This window comes from Poecilia latipinna, unplaced genomic scaffold (genome assembly GCF_001443285.1).
Source record: "Poecilia latipinna isolate Pla-1442-1.1 unplaced genomic scaffold, P_latipinna-1.0 Scaffold34, whole genome shotgun sequence".
Lineage (NCBI taxonomy): Eukaryota > Metazoa > Chordata > Actinopteri > Cyprinodontiformes > Poeciliidae > Poecilia > Poecilia latipinna.
The window spans coordinates 103,689-117,770 of NW_015112650.1; the positions used below are offsets into that span (position 1 = coordinate 103,689).

At 43.2% G+C, this 14,082-nt stretch overlaps 1 long non-coding RNA gene across 4 annotated transcripts in view; it reads right to left on the reverse strand.

Moving 5' to 3' along the window:
- Positions 1–14,082, reverse strand: part of LOC106953562 (uncharacterized) — a 31,440-nt gene that overhangs the window by 10,195 nt on the left and 7,163 nt on the right. For all 4 annotated transcript variants that reach the window (XR_001426220.1, XR_001426219.1, XR_001426218.1 and 1 more), the window contains exon 2: positions 9,085–9,154. This is a non-coding gene — a long non-coding RNA (uncharacterized LOC106953562). The remainder of the gene's footprint in view (positions 1–9,084; positions 9,155–14,082) is intronic.

Here is a 14,082-nt window from a genome sequence, read left to right on the forward strand (position 1 = left end):
TTAGACTTTTGCCAAATTAGATAAGACTGGTGGATAAGATCGATTTCACATTTAGTTATCGGCCGATCACCAATCTCCCAAAATTAAGGGGATCTTAGCTGATTTATCGCCTGGTGCATCCCTACTTATTTACAATCATAACTGCACTTATTTTTACAGGAAATTGAAGTAGGAGACAGTGTATCGCTCATGAACTTCTAGTGTGGAAACATCTACTGAAGACTGAACATGCAACAGTTTGTGGTCCAAGTATTTACCTAATGTAAAAGCATTGCAGGGTAAAAGAAAAAGGAAAAATTATACAATTTACGTATACCGTTTACTCCACTGTTAAATCAGACAATTACTTAGACTAAAAACATGTGACAAGTAAAATCATTGTTGATGCACTACTTCCTGTCTTCATTTCCTGTATAAATAATCATCGACACTGCAAACGTGATGACTGCTTACAGGTTCATGTTTTTGCGATGAAATGTTTAGAGATTTTGGTCTTAGACCCTCTTGAATTACCTTTAATCTCTCGTCCAACCTCTCTGCACTTACACGTTAAATGAGGACGCCGAGAGAGTCGCCTGCTTCAACTATTCTGAGCTTTTGTACGACTCGATGCATAAATGGTTTGGGTTCCAAGTAAAAAATGTAAATCACGTTTGAGTCTTGTAAAACGCTCAGCGACATGTGGCCCTGACTTCATAAGGCAGGGTCAAGGCGCGCTCCTCCCAGTCTGCTGACTGGACATACTTCAGTCTAACATAGTTTATGGCTGCAGGGTCCTGGCCAGCTGAGTGCATGTTCAGGAAAGCTACTGCTTTCAAGTGAAGCCAGCTCTTATAATGCAGTGACAGAGAGACATTCACACCTACACGCAGCAGAGGACACACGCGCCCACACGCTTTTTTCACCTGAACTTCATCCACCTTAAAAGTTCAGCCTTCTCAGAAGTGTGCAATCGCAGCAAAGCGTCCCCTTCAGTCGTGTCGCCGACACGCCGCTTCCATCGGCTCCTCGGAGGTTCTGCGGTACAAAAAGTCTTCCTTTCCACACCTCGTCGTCTCGTAATGTCACACGAACGCACGAGCAACTAAACAAAGTCAACAGACGGGCTTCACGAGGACACGGTTTTAAGACAGGCGTCCGCTCGCAGTGGCTCGGCGAGGCCCCTCTCCCCTCGAGGGAGCCAGGCACAACATGATCTTCGTTTACGTCATCTCATTTTCACAACGGCGTTTGCAGCAAAAAAGGAAAAAAAAGCGCATGCTGCCTAAAAAGTCGCTGCAATTCAATCACACTTGAGTCTTGAGTGCCTCGGCGCCCATCAATCAATATCCAAGCATAGTTTGACTGCAGTGACAGTCGAGGTGGAGTGCTGTAACCCTGTAACCCGATCTGTGGGGCTCTCCAATCTCTGTGGTCAGTCTGTGTAAGGACTGTTCAGAGAAAAAAAAAAGGTACTTGTACAATTTGTGACCACTCTTTGCATCTATCTGGTTATGATTTAAGCTGTCCTGATTGAATCAGTTGTTCAGCTGAATTGCAGATTTGTAGTTGTGTTCATACCGAGTCGTACCTCTAAGGCAAATTTGATAAATTGTGCAAAGTTCAGCAGATTTTGCACACTTTATTCCTACTTTTGTTCCTTGAAGTCTTTGACATTTTCTCAGGTTGCAACCACAAACGTGGTTTTAATTATTTTATTATTGTTACTTTTTGAAAACATTTGTATTTATTGTAATTTACTCCCCCAGACTTTAGAAAGAGCTTTTACAAGGGCTGCAGCTCAGGGCCCAAATTTTTGGAGAATCCACAGATTTTTATATCTTTTTTTTTTTTGATGAATGTGTGTTTAGCAAACATTGTACTTTATACAAAACTAATAGGCCCATAGCAGGCAAGCTGCATAAATATTTTGGGATTTTTATGAATATAAACGAAACTCACATATTTGAAAATTGTAAAGTTATGGTCAATTTGTTTGGGAACAACAAGGAGCCACTGGCCAGGGAACATATTAAACCCATAAAGCATCACTTCATATCAGCTGATATATTACTTAATAATGTTCTGTAATTTGAATTAGCAACATATTTTGTTCTGAGTGAACAGGGCACCAAAACTGGTCCACATCCTTGTAAATCTGGCCCTGCTGACACCCCTAAACAAATCAAGTGCCTTTTGCAATAGTCTCCATAGTTTTTGATTCCATGTTTCTCCAGAATAAAATTTTTTCTGCAAACTTTTGTACATCTGAAACCTATATCTGAAAGTTTAAGTTCAAAATATTCACATAGGACTGCATTAAAATTATACAAAGTAAATCAGTGTATAATTTAATCTATAAATCCAGCTGTTCTGTGAAGGACTCACAATCCTGGTTTGAATGCAAATGTGGAGCCAAGCAGATGTGAAACCATTGCAAAAGCAGGAAGCAGACTGTAACGCAGTGCATTATGGGTAAATGTGACCAAAACAAATGAGCGAGTTTAGTGCTAGCGTTAGGATTGCCTTGAGATCTTTTGCCAACAGCAAAAGAGAAATGGGATAATCACTGAAATCTGACGACTCTCTATTTCTATGTAGGTTTCTTGAAGAAGGAAGTTGCGCTCATGTCTTCTTCAGAGGTTTTCATGTCATTTCCTTCAGTGGTTCTTGGTGCAGCGCCCCCACAGGCGAGATGGGGAACGGGTTTTTCAATTAGCTTGGATTGTCTGACACAATGCAGTGTGAAAGCGAACCACAGCAGCTGAAAATGTAACAAATATTGCAACCAAACCGAGTCTACCTGGACTACCAACCAGATGTGAAAACACTCTTGCATTTAAACTTGGGGATTTAAAGCCCGTCCATTGTGGTTGCTTTTAACAACTTCTGTATTACATTAGTTCTTGTATTTATTTGGAAAACAAATAAGTAATGCTGCTTTCATAATGTAAGGGGTTTGGTTTCTGTCTTCTTCAGACAAAAGATGTCTGAGCGAGGATGGGAGGAATCCAGATAGCAATGGCAGGGGCATTTATAAAGCGAAGCATGGCTACTGTGCACCCCCCGCCTCTGCCCAGACCCGCCATCTATTTATACCAAGGCCAAGGGGCAGGCAGCAGGAGAAGGCAGGATAGGAGCTGGGGGCCGGAGGAGAGGTGTGGGGGGTGTGGGCAGGTTCTGTTACACATGCCAGGGGCAATGGCTGGGGCAAGCCGCAGGGGGATTCTGCTCAAAGTCAGACAGGCTGACCTCCCCGTCACCTTTGCATGAGGCAGATATTAGGCTTGCAAACCATGTGCGAGCGTGTGTGATATACAGAACAGGAGTTTTTTTATGGGAGCACGAGCGCCAGTCCGATTGTGCGTTGCAGCTTCACCTACACGCCTGAGCTCGGGTTTCGCCTGTGAGTTCGTCGCTGCCGATCAACATGTGTCCTGACGTGTGTGACAGAGCGAGGCAGCGCACGCGCACACGAGCTCGTAACGCTCTTTGTGTGTTTGCCTGTCAGGATAAACTGTCCCCTGGTGATTTAGCTCTCCACTCCGCTCCCGGCAGAGCCATGAAAACATGCCGGGAGAAGAGGGCGGGGATTAGGCAGACTTAGCTGAGCCCCAGCCTTGCAGCCCCATCTTTTAGTGTAAAAATGTGACCCTAATCATTGTAATGACAGGGTGCGCAGCAGGGGTTGCTCAGACCACTCAGTCCAACCTTGCCAGCTGCCTCTCATGCAGTATTTGACGTTACGTGCGCGGAGGAGCAGAGAGGGGTTTGCATACGCACAGGCGGGAGACTCAGGTCTGCAAAGAAGCGTCTTTGTTTAGGTTTAGACGTCACATTCTGGAAGACGTTGCTTCAGGAGAGACTTGGAAGCTTATTTCTATGAACTGCATCCTTCAGTGTGAGAACCAAGAGGAAGCTGTGATTCTTGTGTTCTGAGTTAACACAAGGGGTGCATTCACACCAACCCTGTTTAGCTTAGCAATTGAACTCTAGTTCATTTGTCTACAAAGTCCGGTTTGTTTTGGGAAGCAAACTCTGATTTGCCTACAAATGTAAACTGTTTGATTAACGTGAAATCTGGTGTGGTTCGAAAGCAGGAAGTGGACCATCATAAAGGGAATTCTGGGTAAAAACAACCAAAACAAACAAGCAAATGTAGCGCTAGAGGAAAAAATGGCTGATGATGTTTTACCAAAGACAATAGTGAATTCCTGTAACCACTAAAATCTGACTCTACTCCATTTTTGTTGAAAAGCATTCTCACTTGTTTGAAAATAAACTTAGCTCATGTCTTCTTCTGAAGTTTTTATGTTTCCTTTAGTAGTTCTTAGTGCAGCGCCATCACAGGCGACACGGTAAACAGGTTTTTCAAAGAGTTTGTTTCGCAGCAGCTGAAAATGGAACAAATGTTGAAACTTTGGTCCCCAATCAACCGGAGTCTACCGGACCATGAGGTGTGAAAACACATTAAAACCACACAGGACCCTGGAAGTAAATGTAAAACCGAGTAGGGGGAAGGGATTTCTTTTGCTAGGGCAGGAAAACCTGCCACAGGATGCAAAATACCTGACTGAGGTGGAGGCTCACCTTCTTGGAAGACAACAACCAAGAACATACAGCCAAGCTTGAATGGAATGGTTTGGAATCAAAGCCTGCTAATGTGTTGAAATGGCCTAGCCAAAGCCCGGATCTAAACCAAAGCCAGGGCCTGTGAGAAAACTGAAACTGCTGCTCACAGATGCTTTTTGTCCAAGTTTTGACCAAAATATGTCAGTCTTTTGATGAACAAACAAAACCAGGTATCTCTTTTCCTCCACATTTATAAATTTTTTAACATCCATAGTCGTCATGTCAGCAATCATCTCAATTTCTTTTGCATATTTCAGCACTGATGTTGGTGAGCCTCGTGGTGAAATCCGCCTGTTGGGTCTCCGGCCGTTACCACAGGTCTACATTCCTTTTGCTTCACCCAGTCAACAGGCATCGCTCTCCCTTCACCTTAATCAGCGCCTCATCAGGCTGCATCTGCTGCCAGCTATATTTAGAGAGCGGGACACATGGATTTGAACTTCGACTTACAGATGGGAGGGAGAGACCCGTAACCTTTGAGAGGTTGTTTCTTCCAGGCAACAGCGGAGTTAAGTCAGCAGTTCTAGCTGAAAGCTGCGGCCGTAAATAAAGCCCAGTTAGCCGCAGTTAGAACCGAAAACCCGGATTTGGCAGTGGTTATTAGCGGATGTGCAGTTTTTTGCGACAGCTGCCAGAATGAAAGCAAACGTACAGTAAAGTTCTCCGATAAAGAGACGCGGAATCGAGGAGAAAAAAACAAACAAACTGCGATGCGTTTCTGTGGCTTCGAATCTCCCCCTCTTCAAGTAGAGGCCACGTTTTAGCCTAAAAGCGCTTTGAGCGCGCCGCGGCGCTCGCACCGCAGTCAGCGTGTGATATGCGACCATGTTGCACGGCCATCTGCTCTATATAACCATAAACAAACGCAGGCCGGCCAGCTCCGCCGTATCACTTCCAAGAGGTCTAGGCTGTCTGAATGTATTCATGCTTTAGTCTCTGGGTAGATGCTGGAGCGATATGCCCCAGAAACCGGCCATGCTTATGCAACGGCATTTAATAATTCATTCCGCAAACACAATATGGACGCCGCTCTGTCCCATATGCAAACACATGGGCAGATTAAGGAGGGAGCAGCCAAAGGGGACAGAGTGCATGCTGCACTGTTAACGGAGCTCCTGACTGACTGGCTGCCTGTCGCAATGAGAGCTCGTCTGTGACAGGCCTAAATAGGCTGCCTATTACTGACAAGGAGGAATGAGGAGGGGGGATTTCTGCTATGTTCTGCAGCTAGACTCTAAATTAGAGTCTAAATTTGAGTCAGTGCGGACGTATTTATACATATGGCATAACTTCGAGCCTCGCAAACGCATTCACACCCCGTGAACTTTGCCGTGTTGCAGCAGCAAACTTCGGCGTGACTGGTTGGGATTTTAATGCGACAGGCACAGAACGGTGCAAAAAAAAAAAGCAAATCTCAAAAGGTGCAGCATACATTCAGTCTATTTTACTCCGATGTCCTGAAATAAAATCCACCAGTTGCCTTTTGATCGCCTAGTTTGTAAAGAAGAGTCTAGCTTTGTGTAGTTTCTAGTGCAAATAAATTGAAATAGAGGAAAATCAACATTTTGAGCGAGGTTGAAGGGTTTATTTTAAAGTCAATAATTACATGAAATCAATTAACAGGCAGATTTTTTTCCACATTTTCCCCCATGTTGTAAGTTAAAATTCTGCCAGTGGAAATTGGAGCTAGTACTTTTTTTAAAAAATCTATTTTTAAGAATTATTCACTTAAAACAAGTTCCTATGAGCTGCTGAAAAGTTACTTGTCTTATTTCAATGTGTAACCTAATATATTTTTACCAAAAACTATTAGAAGAAAAAACACTTGGTAAGATTTTGTGTTTTATAAATGTTTCTTAATGTAAAAGAAAGCCATGTGAAGACATTCTGCTGTTATAACATGGAAAAAGATGCTCTATTTAGACGGGACTAAACCAATACTTTTGGCATACATGAAAACTGTATTTGTGGAAAAAAAAAATCACTGAGAAATTGTATAGGAAGCATCATGGTTTTGAGAAATGTTTTTGTATTATTTTTTGCTGGGAAGCTTCAAATTAGACTGGATTGAAATCAGGTCAGGAATATGAAACAATACTTTAAAAATTGATGTCCATCAATCGACCTCCATCCGATCTGAGTGAGCTCAAGCTGCTCTGCAAAGGAAAATGGGTAAAAGTTTCAACGTCCAATGTTTGCTCTAAATTGTGTAAAAAGTGAAAACAAAGCAATCAACTAAAGGCAAAAGGAGATCTGGTCAGCTGGTGTAAATCTGAATTACACTGATTCAGATTTATGGGAACACGAGAGTTCAAATCAGCAAAACAATAAAGACTTTATCTAATTGTACTAATTCATTTGCTTTTATCAGGTGAAATGAGCAAAGAGAAGTTTAAAAAAAGCCTCATCAGACATGTCTAGATATCTGGTATCTGTGGTCTTAAGGGTCAGATGAGAGGAGGATCTTCATAACATCTGCACATGTAATCAAATGCCTGGCGCATACAGGATTCCAGACAGTTGATGTAGTTAGAGGTTGCGAGGCGGGGCCGGGGTCGGGAGGGTTACCGAGTTCATATGATGCAGCCAGAGCAACAGCGGCGGCTGCTCAGGCTGAAAACAGGTAGAAGGACCGGCAGCACGTGTTTAATTAGAGAACCTCGAGCAAACAAGTCGAAGGAGAACGCGGGCAAATAATGCACGGCGGAGGGGCGGCGCGAAGCAGCTTTGGCTCATGTGATAAAGAACAGCTGACGGAGGCCAGCTTTTTGGACAAAAAGAGTTGCTTTTTGCCGTCTAGTCAGCCAGAACAGAAGTGAAACAACTCTCCGTAAGAAACAAACAAAAAAGAAAAGGAAAAAGAGAGACGATTAACGCTTCCTGCGACACCTCTCTGTTTATTTTAATTCGCTCCTCAACCTGGCGTCCAGTTGCAGCCTCTTTTCCTCCGCTCCTCTCCGTCCCTCTCGTCCAACTACCTGACTACTTTGGCAGCAATCGCACAAAATGGCGGTTAGGGGAGCCGAGTGCTGGAAGGCACAAGAGTGGAAGCCATTTTCTCACAGATCCAGGCCCGGGCACAGAGAGAGAGGACTTCCACTGTACGCCTGGCGGAGAGTAAAGATTAGCCTGAAAGCGTTTTACCGTGAAGATTATGTTTGTTTGTGTTTCTTAATGTACTCCACTAATAAGCCACTGGGACCTGCTCGGGTTTTTTAAAATGGAATAAAGCCGCAGACATTATGATTTTAATCTAATACAAGCGCACAAAGGGAAAGGAAGTAAGATTAAACAAAGCCGTGAGACGCCGTGTGCATAACAAATGAAAGATGGACAAAATCGTATCGCTGACATTATCTGAATAAATTAAACGCGAGACAAAACAAGAGGGAGACATTTTGATAAATTTCAATTTGTCCTGACTAGAGGTGCACCAATCAGTCAACCAGAGATGGGAAGCAGCTGCAACTCAAATATCAGCAGTCAAATCATGTTACCTTAAATATTTTCACACCTGATAATCGATTGGGTTTGATTTTAGACTTTGTTTGATTGGGGATCAAAATGGCAACAACTGTTGTTGCCTGGTGCGGTTCGCTTTCCTGCTTCACATGAACCAAATCCTTTGAAGAAACCTGTTCAGACCCCTCGCCTGTGGTGGCGCTGCAGCAAAACTCACTGAAGGAAACGACACAAAGACCTCAGAAGAAGACATGAGCACAACTTCCTCCTTGCGTCACAGTCCATTCCCTACTTTTGGAGCGGTCTCGGCTTTCCCATAAGTGTTCACAAACCGGACTTTCCATGCAAACAACCCAGACTTTAATTAAAGCGAACTAAACAGGGCTGGTGTGAATGCACCCTTAAACTCACGCAACACTTATGCAGATGCTGCACTCACCTTGGCATGCCAGATGCTTAAAACTAAAATTGAAACTGTCAGCATGACCTACTTTCTGATTAACTAGGCTAATAGCTTTCTGTCCCTTTAGGGGTTCTTGTAAATTATTGAGATTTCATTCCCAGATGGTCTACTGATCCTTAAATATATATATGTGAAAAAAAAATGCTGTGAAAACAAGGCAAAAGTAACATTCCCCACTGCAACACAGTTGAACTCCACGCCTTTTATCCCAATACATAGGCTCTATTCAGAGAAGCACTGCAGCAAAAGATGTAGACTTAAGGTTCTACTAAATTTTCCTCACGCCGAGACAAGGGTAACATGTTTCTCAATACACCAGAATCCAGGATAAGATCAGGTAAATGCTTTGACGCTGTAATGCAGATGAATTTCTTTGATTTCGTGCTGAATCCCAAACATTTCCTGTTTTGTGTTAGAGGCCATGGGGGGGAAATGTGGATGCGACACATAACATACAACTAAACAATTGGCCAGGAAGTGCCTGAATGGTGCATCTCTAATCCAAACTATACAGTGAATCAAATTTATAGCGCCATAACGGTACTTACAATGCTGCCTTTGACTTCATCGCTTGTTGGTAAAATATTAGCGCCAGAGGCTGGAACTCCATCCCACAACCTGCAAGAGGGAGAGAGAAAAATCAAATGAGAGCTCGCAGTGCAAAAAAAGAGATGCTAAACAAACCAAGAAGGATGAGCAGAAATCTGATCGGCACAACAATGTGTTAGAGAGCCTCTGGGCAGGAGTGGAGGGGCTGCAGGGTCTTCGTCTTCTTCGTGGCCTGTTTACTAATAAGCTCGCCCCACAGCTTGGCCCGGCCGTGGAACCTCATTAGCCAAACACGCAACACGCCGCTGGCCCCCGTGCGCCACTGTCGGCGCCGTATGCTCACCCGACACCGACACGCCGGCCCCGGCCGCGGCCTTGCCCAGAATCACCCACTCGCTGGATAGACGCGCACGCGTAACTGGCACGCTCGGTTTGCTGAAAGCCCGCGGTGTCATGTGCGTGGGCGAAGCGGAGCATCTGCGTGTACTTGTGAGCTTAATAACCGCCTCACTGCATATACAGCACACCATGACCCGGTTTGCACATTGCGGACCACGTGGGGGCCTGCGCGGCGTTAACGTACACGCCGATCTCGTGCGCGGAGAGCCAACGCAGCCATGTGGAGGTGGAGCGTCATGAGAAACAGCAGAGCTGGTTAGTCATCCATCTGAATTTCAGGCTGCAGAAGACAACAACAACCACAAAAAACAAACAAACAAAAAAAGAGCGTGATGGAGGACAAAACGAGACATTAACACCATCCTCCAGCAGACCAAAGGAGGACCCCCCCCCTGCCAATTAAAAGGCTGCACTCGTTTTTTTGGCAGCTGCCAAGGGGTGATAATTCTGTACAAGGACGCTAATCTCTGCGCGGGACGTTGCCGGGGACTCGTCCCTTTATATTTTGTCTCTAACATTTGTAATTACAGGCACTGACTTGGATCGCTGCCAGCACATGTTTGTGTGCTCATGAGTAACCCAACTCCTCCAGCCCGTGGAGGGGAGATTCATGTCCGATCTGTGCGCTCGCTGTGAGTGTGGGTGTGCTGTTTTTATGTGCACGCATGTTGGTGACTCATGGAGCCTGGTTTGCGTATGAGCAGTGGGAATAATCTGCAGTATTTTTGGTTTATGTATCACAGGGTACTGTACAAAAAGCATAAATTACAACACCTTGCAAAAGTACTTGCACCCCCTGACCCGTTCTTTATTACAATCACAAGTTGCTGCACTTTTATGGTACTTTGTGTGACAGGCTGACACAAAAAGAGTTCACAGTTTAAAAAAAAAAAAACTGAGTCAACCAGTTTTGTGTTTGAATGTGTTTTAGGCCAAGCCCACACGTGGCTGAATATTCGACAAAACAAATACATTTTTATGGATTTGGGCCTTTCATCCACATGAAAACTCTGTTAAATTCACTAATAATTCATCAAAGTGGAGATTTGAGAAAACACAAGAAAACAGAGATTTAGGATCTCACACATTACAGTCTGCGATAAATAATGCACCAACATATTCACATAATTGTTTACCCTTGTATCTTATTGACTTTATATTCTAATAAGCAGTTTTAAAGTAGCTCAGCCTATAAGTCTATCTATTCACACAAATGAACTTCCTGCTGCCATGTTTGATTGCTAACAGGAAGTCGTTGAACTGAGACAATCTGATTGGCTGACACAGGCTTCAGCTTTGCACTCCTCTGACCCCCTGTGGGTTGGATGTGTTTACAACGTTCATGTGCAATTTGTGTGAGTTTATGAAGAAAAAGAAGAAAAAAAAACCCAACAACCTTTCTCACAACAAGATCTTAACCAGTTCACAAATACCTTTTTTGAGCACATGTCTTTGCAAAATGACTCAAGCAGTCAGATAGGATGAAGAACGTGTTTTGAACATCAGGTACCAAGTTTCGCTCCAGATCCATATGGATTTATCCAACATATGGAAAGGATATGATCTACACCAGGGTGTGTTCCTGGTGTTTCTGGGACCAAATGTGACCGTTTAGCTCAGAGGTGTTCAATCCATAAATTTCCTTCCATGTTAAAATCTGTGGAAAATAATGTAAAAATATATATTCCGGGTGCTCTTAGTTTCATTCTGTTACAAAAAAAAAGTTAAATGATACCATTAAAAACTGCTAGAATGTGCATTTGTTATTATATCTATATGTAAAAGCTCTTAATCATTTCAGCCAAAGTTTTTAAGAGCCGTTGTGTAAAATCCAAAGAGCAACAGGTTGGTTTAGTCCAGGGGTCCCCAAACTATGGCCCGTGGGCCAGATCCGGCCCGCCTCCACATTTGGTCCGGCCCCCTGAACAATACCAGAGAGCATTCAGATTTTTTTTCATTTATTGTATTTTCCGGTTTATATATGGATTTTTCTTCAACCACCAGGGGGCTCTTTAGCAGGAAGTGTGTCCTGTAAACTGTGGTTGTTTTGTTTTGCATGGCGCATTGCTGCCATCTGTTGGACTTTTAGGGAACTGCTTGACTTTTATGTCATTTAATTAGTACGGTTGTTTGCTGGCGGTAGAGCAGATGAACACGTGTCTGTTATGAACGCCGCATTCCAGGTCGAGTTCTTCGAAGCGATGCCTGTAAGAAGCAACTTATACTTCAAAACGAGCCTTTATGTTAACATATGAGAAATTAATATGTTAAAGTTACATTCCCTCAATGGAATATACCAGTTAGTCCCAGTGACCGTTTCACTCATGGGTTTTGCCCATGTGCTTTCTGGGTAAAAATCAATCGAGAATCATTCACTTGTAGAATTATTTAACCGTTAAAACTAATGAAGCTGATGAGCAACCATTTCTGAAAGATCATGCCAGTTTTGTTTCTCTAGTAAAATGTTACTTAATGAGACTGAGGGTAAAAATGTCTATTTGCATTGTGAAGGTTGTTGACCTCTGACCTAAGCCATTCAACCAGCTTCAAGACGTTTGCAGCCTCTTCAACTAGTTCTTTGCATCAACAGCCATCTGCCTTATGAGTAACTCTGACCATCTTCCCTGGTTCCCTGCAGTGCTAGGTTTCTGTTACACACTCGAAGGTCAACGTCACCTTCCAGATGATAAATACAAACATAAAAACGTTCAAAAAGACCAACAATTAACAACCACTGGAGTACTTTACAGATGGTCCACCAGAGCAGAAGAATGTGTTCTCTTTCCCAGAGGTGCACAAACAAAATTACATCATTCGAAACCCAAGGTTTGGAGTTCTTCCAGCTTTTTCTTGATGCATGTTCTGAGCAGAACGGGTTTCTTGTTTGGTGTCAGAGAAATATGAAGGTGGGTGTTCAGTGAGAAGGACCAATAAAGAGAGGGGAAACTATTTTAATTATTTGAGCCTTTATGGTGAGAAAATTTTAATAATAGTCTTTTTTTTTATTACAAATTTATGCTGATCCCAAAACCCTAGATTTAGACTTTTGTGACCCCTCAGTAGAAACATTAACACACACACTGTCTTAGCACACTGCAGAAGATAACATCCACAGCTTTCCTTATTTCTGCTCTTGGGGCTTCAGCCAATCAACACCAAAGACAATTAATACAGCTCCTGGATTGGCTGCTATGCAAACACCAGCCATTAGCATGTCAAATATTCCAGCTTACTTTCAAATATTTTAGATGTGCTTGTCAAAAAAAAGAAAAGAAAAATCTATGAATTGTCCATGGATTTAGATCCAACAGAAAAAAATCTAGCTAGTTTTCGCATTTAGTTAGATACTAATTAGATAGCTAGCGAAAATATTAGCTTGCGAATACTGTAATTACTGCTAGCTAGCTAAATAGGTAGCTGTCTAGCTATCTCGCTAGATAGGTAGCGAAAACTTTACCTAGCTGGATATCTAACTACTATCTAGATAACCAACTACAAAGATAGCAATACACACAAATAGCTATCGACATAGCTATCCATGTAGCTATCTATGTACATAGCTATCTAGCTAGATTTTTTTGATCATGCCTTCTTACCATGGCAGGACCAACAAAGGAGCCAAAACTACTAGAGCACTGAGTTACACAGTGGACATCTGTGAAAAACCACTATAAGCTGAGCTTATAGTGCAATACCAGCTCATTCTTATAGGAGCACAAGCCAGAACTTGTGCATTTCTCCAAAAGTAGCCAAGATCATTTAGTTCTTCGCTGATGAACTAGTAGCAGAATGATGGAGTCTAAATGAACCGGGAGGGGGCCAGCGGTTAAACAGTATTTTCATAGCTGAGGAGTTGCAGGCGAGCCTTTTCAACACTTCCAATTTTACCTTCATGTGGAAATATGTTGCTGATTTTGCAATTTTTCTCCCTCTAACTAAATTGCCTTGACGACAACGGAGGCCAAGAAGCTGGGGAAATATACGAGTTCTGGAAGAGAGAGGAGTTGAGCGGGTGCAGCTCGGGTTTTATCTGGAATATCGCTTTCCCTGTCAGGTACATAAAGCAAGTATCTGTCTGGGCGATGAGCTCTGAGAGGCACAGACCTGTGACGTTACAGATCATGCACATCTGAAAACAAACAATCGTCATAAGGGCAGAGAAGTGGCTTGATTAGAAGTCCCAAACATTGCTTAAATGCACAGTCTTTATTAAGTGGGTCACATAATCAGCATAAATTTGAGAAGGGGTGAAATAAGAACAACAGAAAAAAGCCTTGACCTCTCTTAAGTGAAGGAGGCCATGATGCAAAGCAGCCATTTGAAAGTCACACAGGTCTAGTTTCAGAGCGTATGGAGGAAAAGAGGAATAGGTATGGGGAAGGAAAATCCACATCATCCGTCACCCTGAAACTCTCCCCCAGTCCAATATTATGTCATTATGACCACGCGGACCGTCTCTGCGGAGTTACTGCGGTTTTCAGGATAAATTACATGTGACACTCCCAGCTGGCATCCTGATTAACACGAGGGGAATAAAACAGCCAATCCCCCAGCAGCCACCGGGGCTAATGGCTTCCATGTATGGGTAAAAAAAAAAA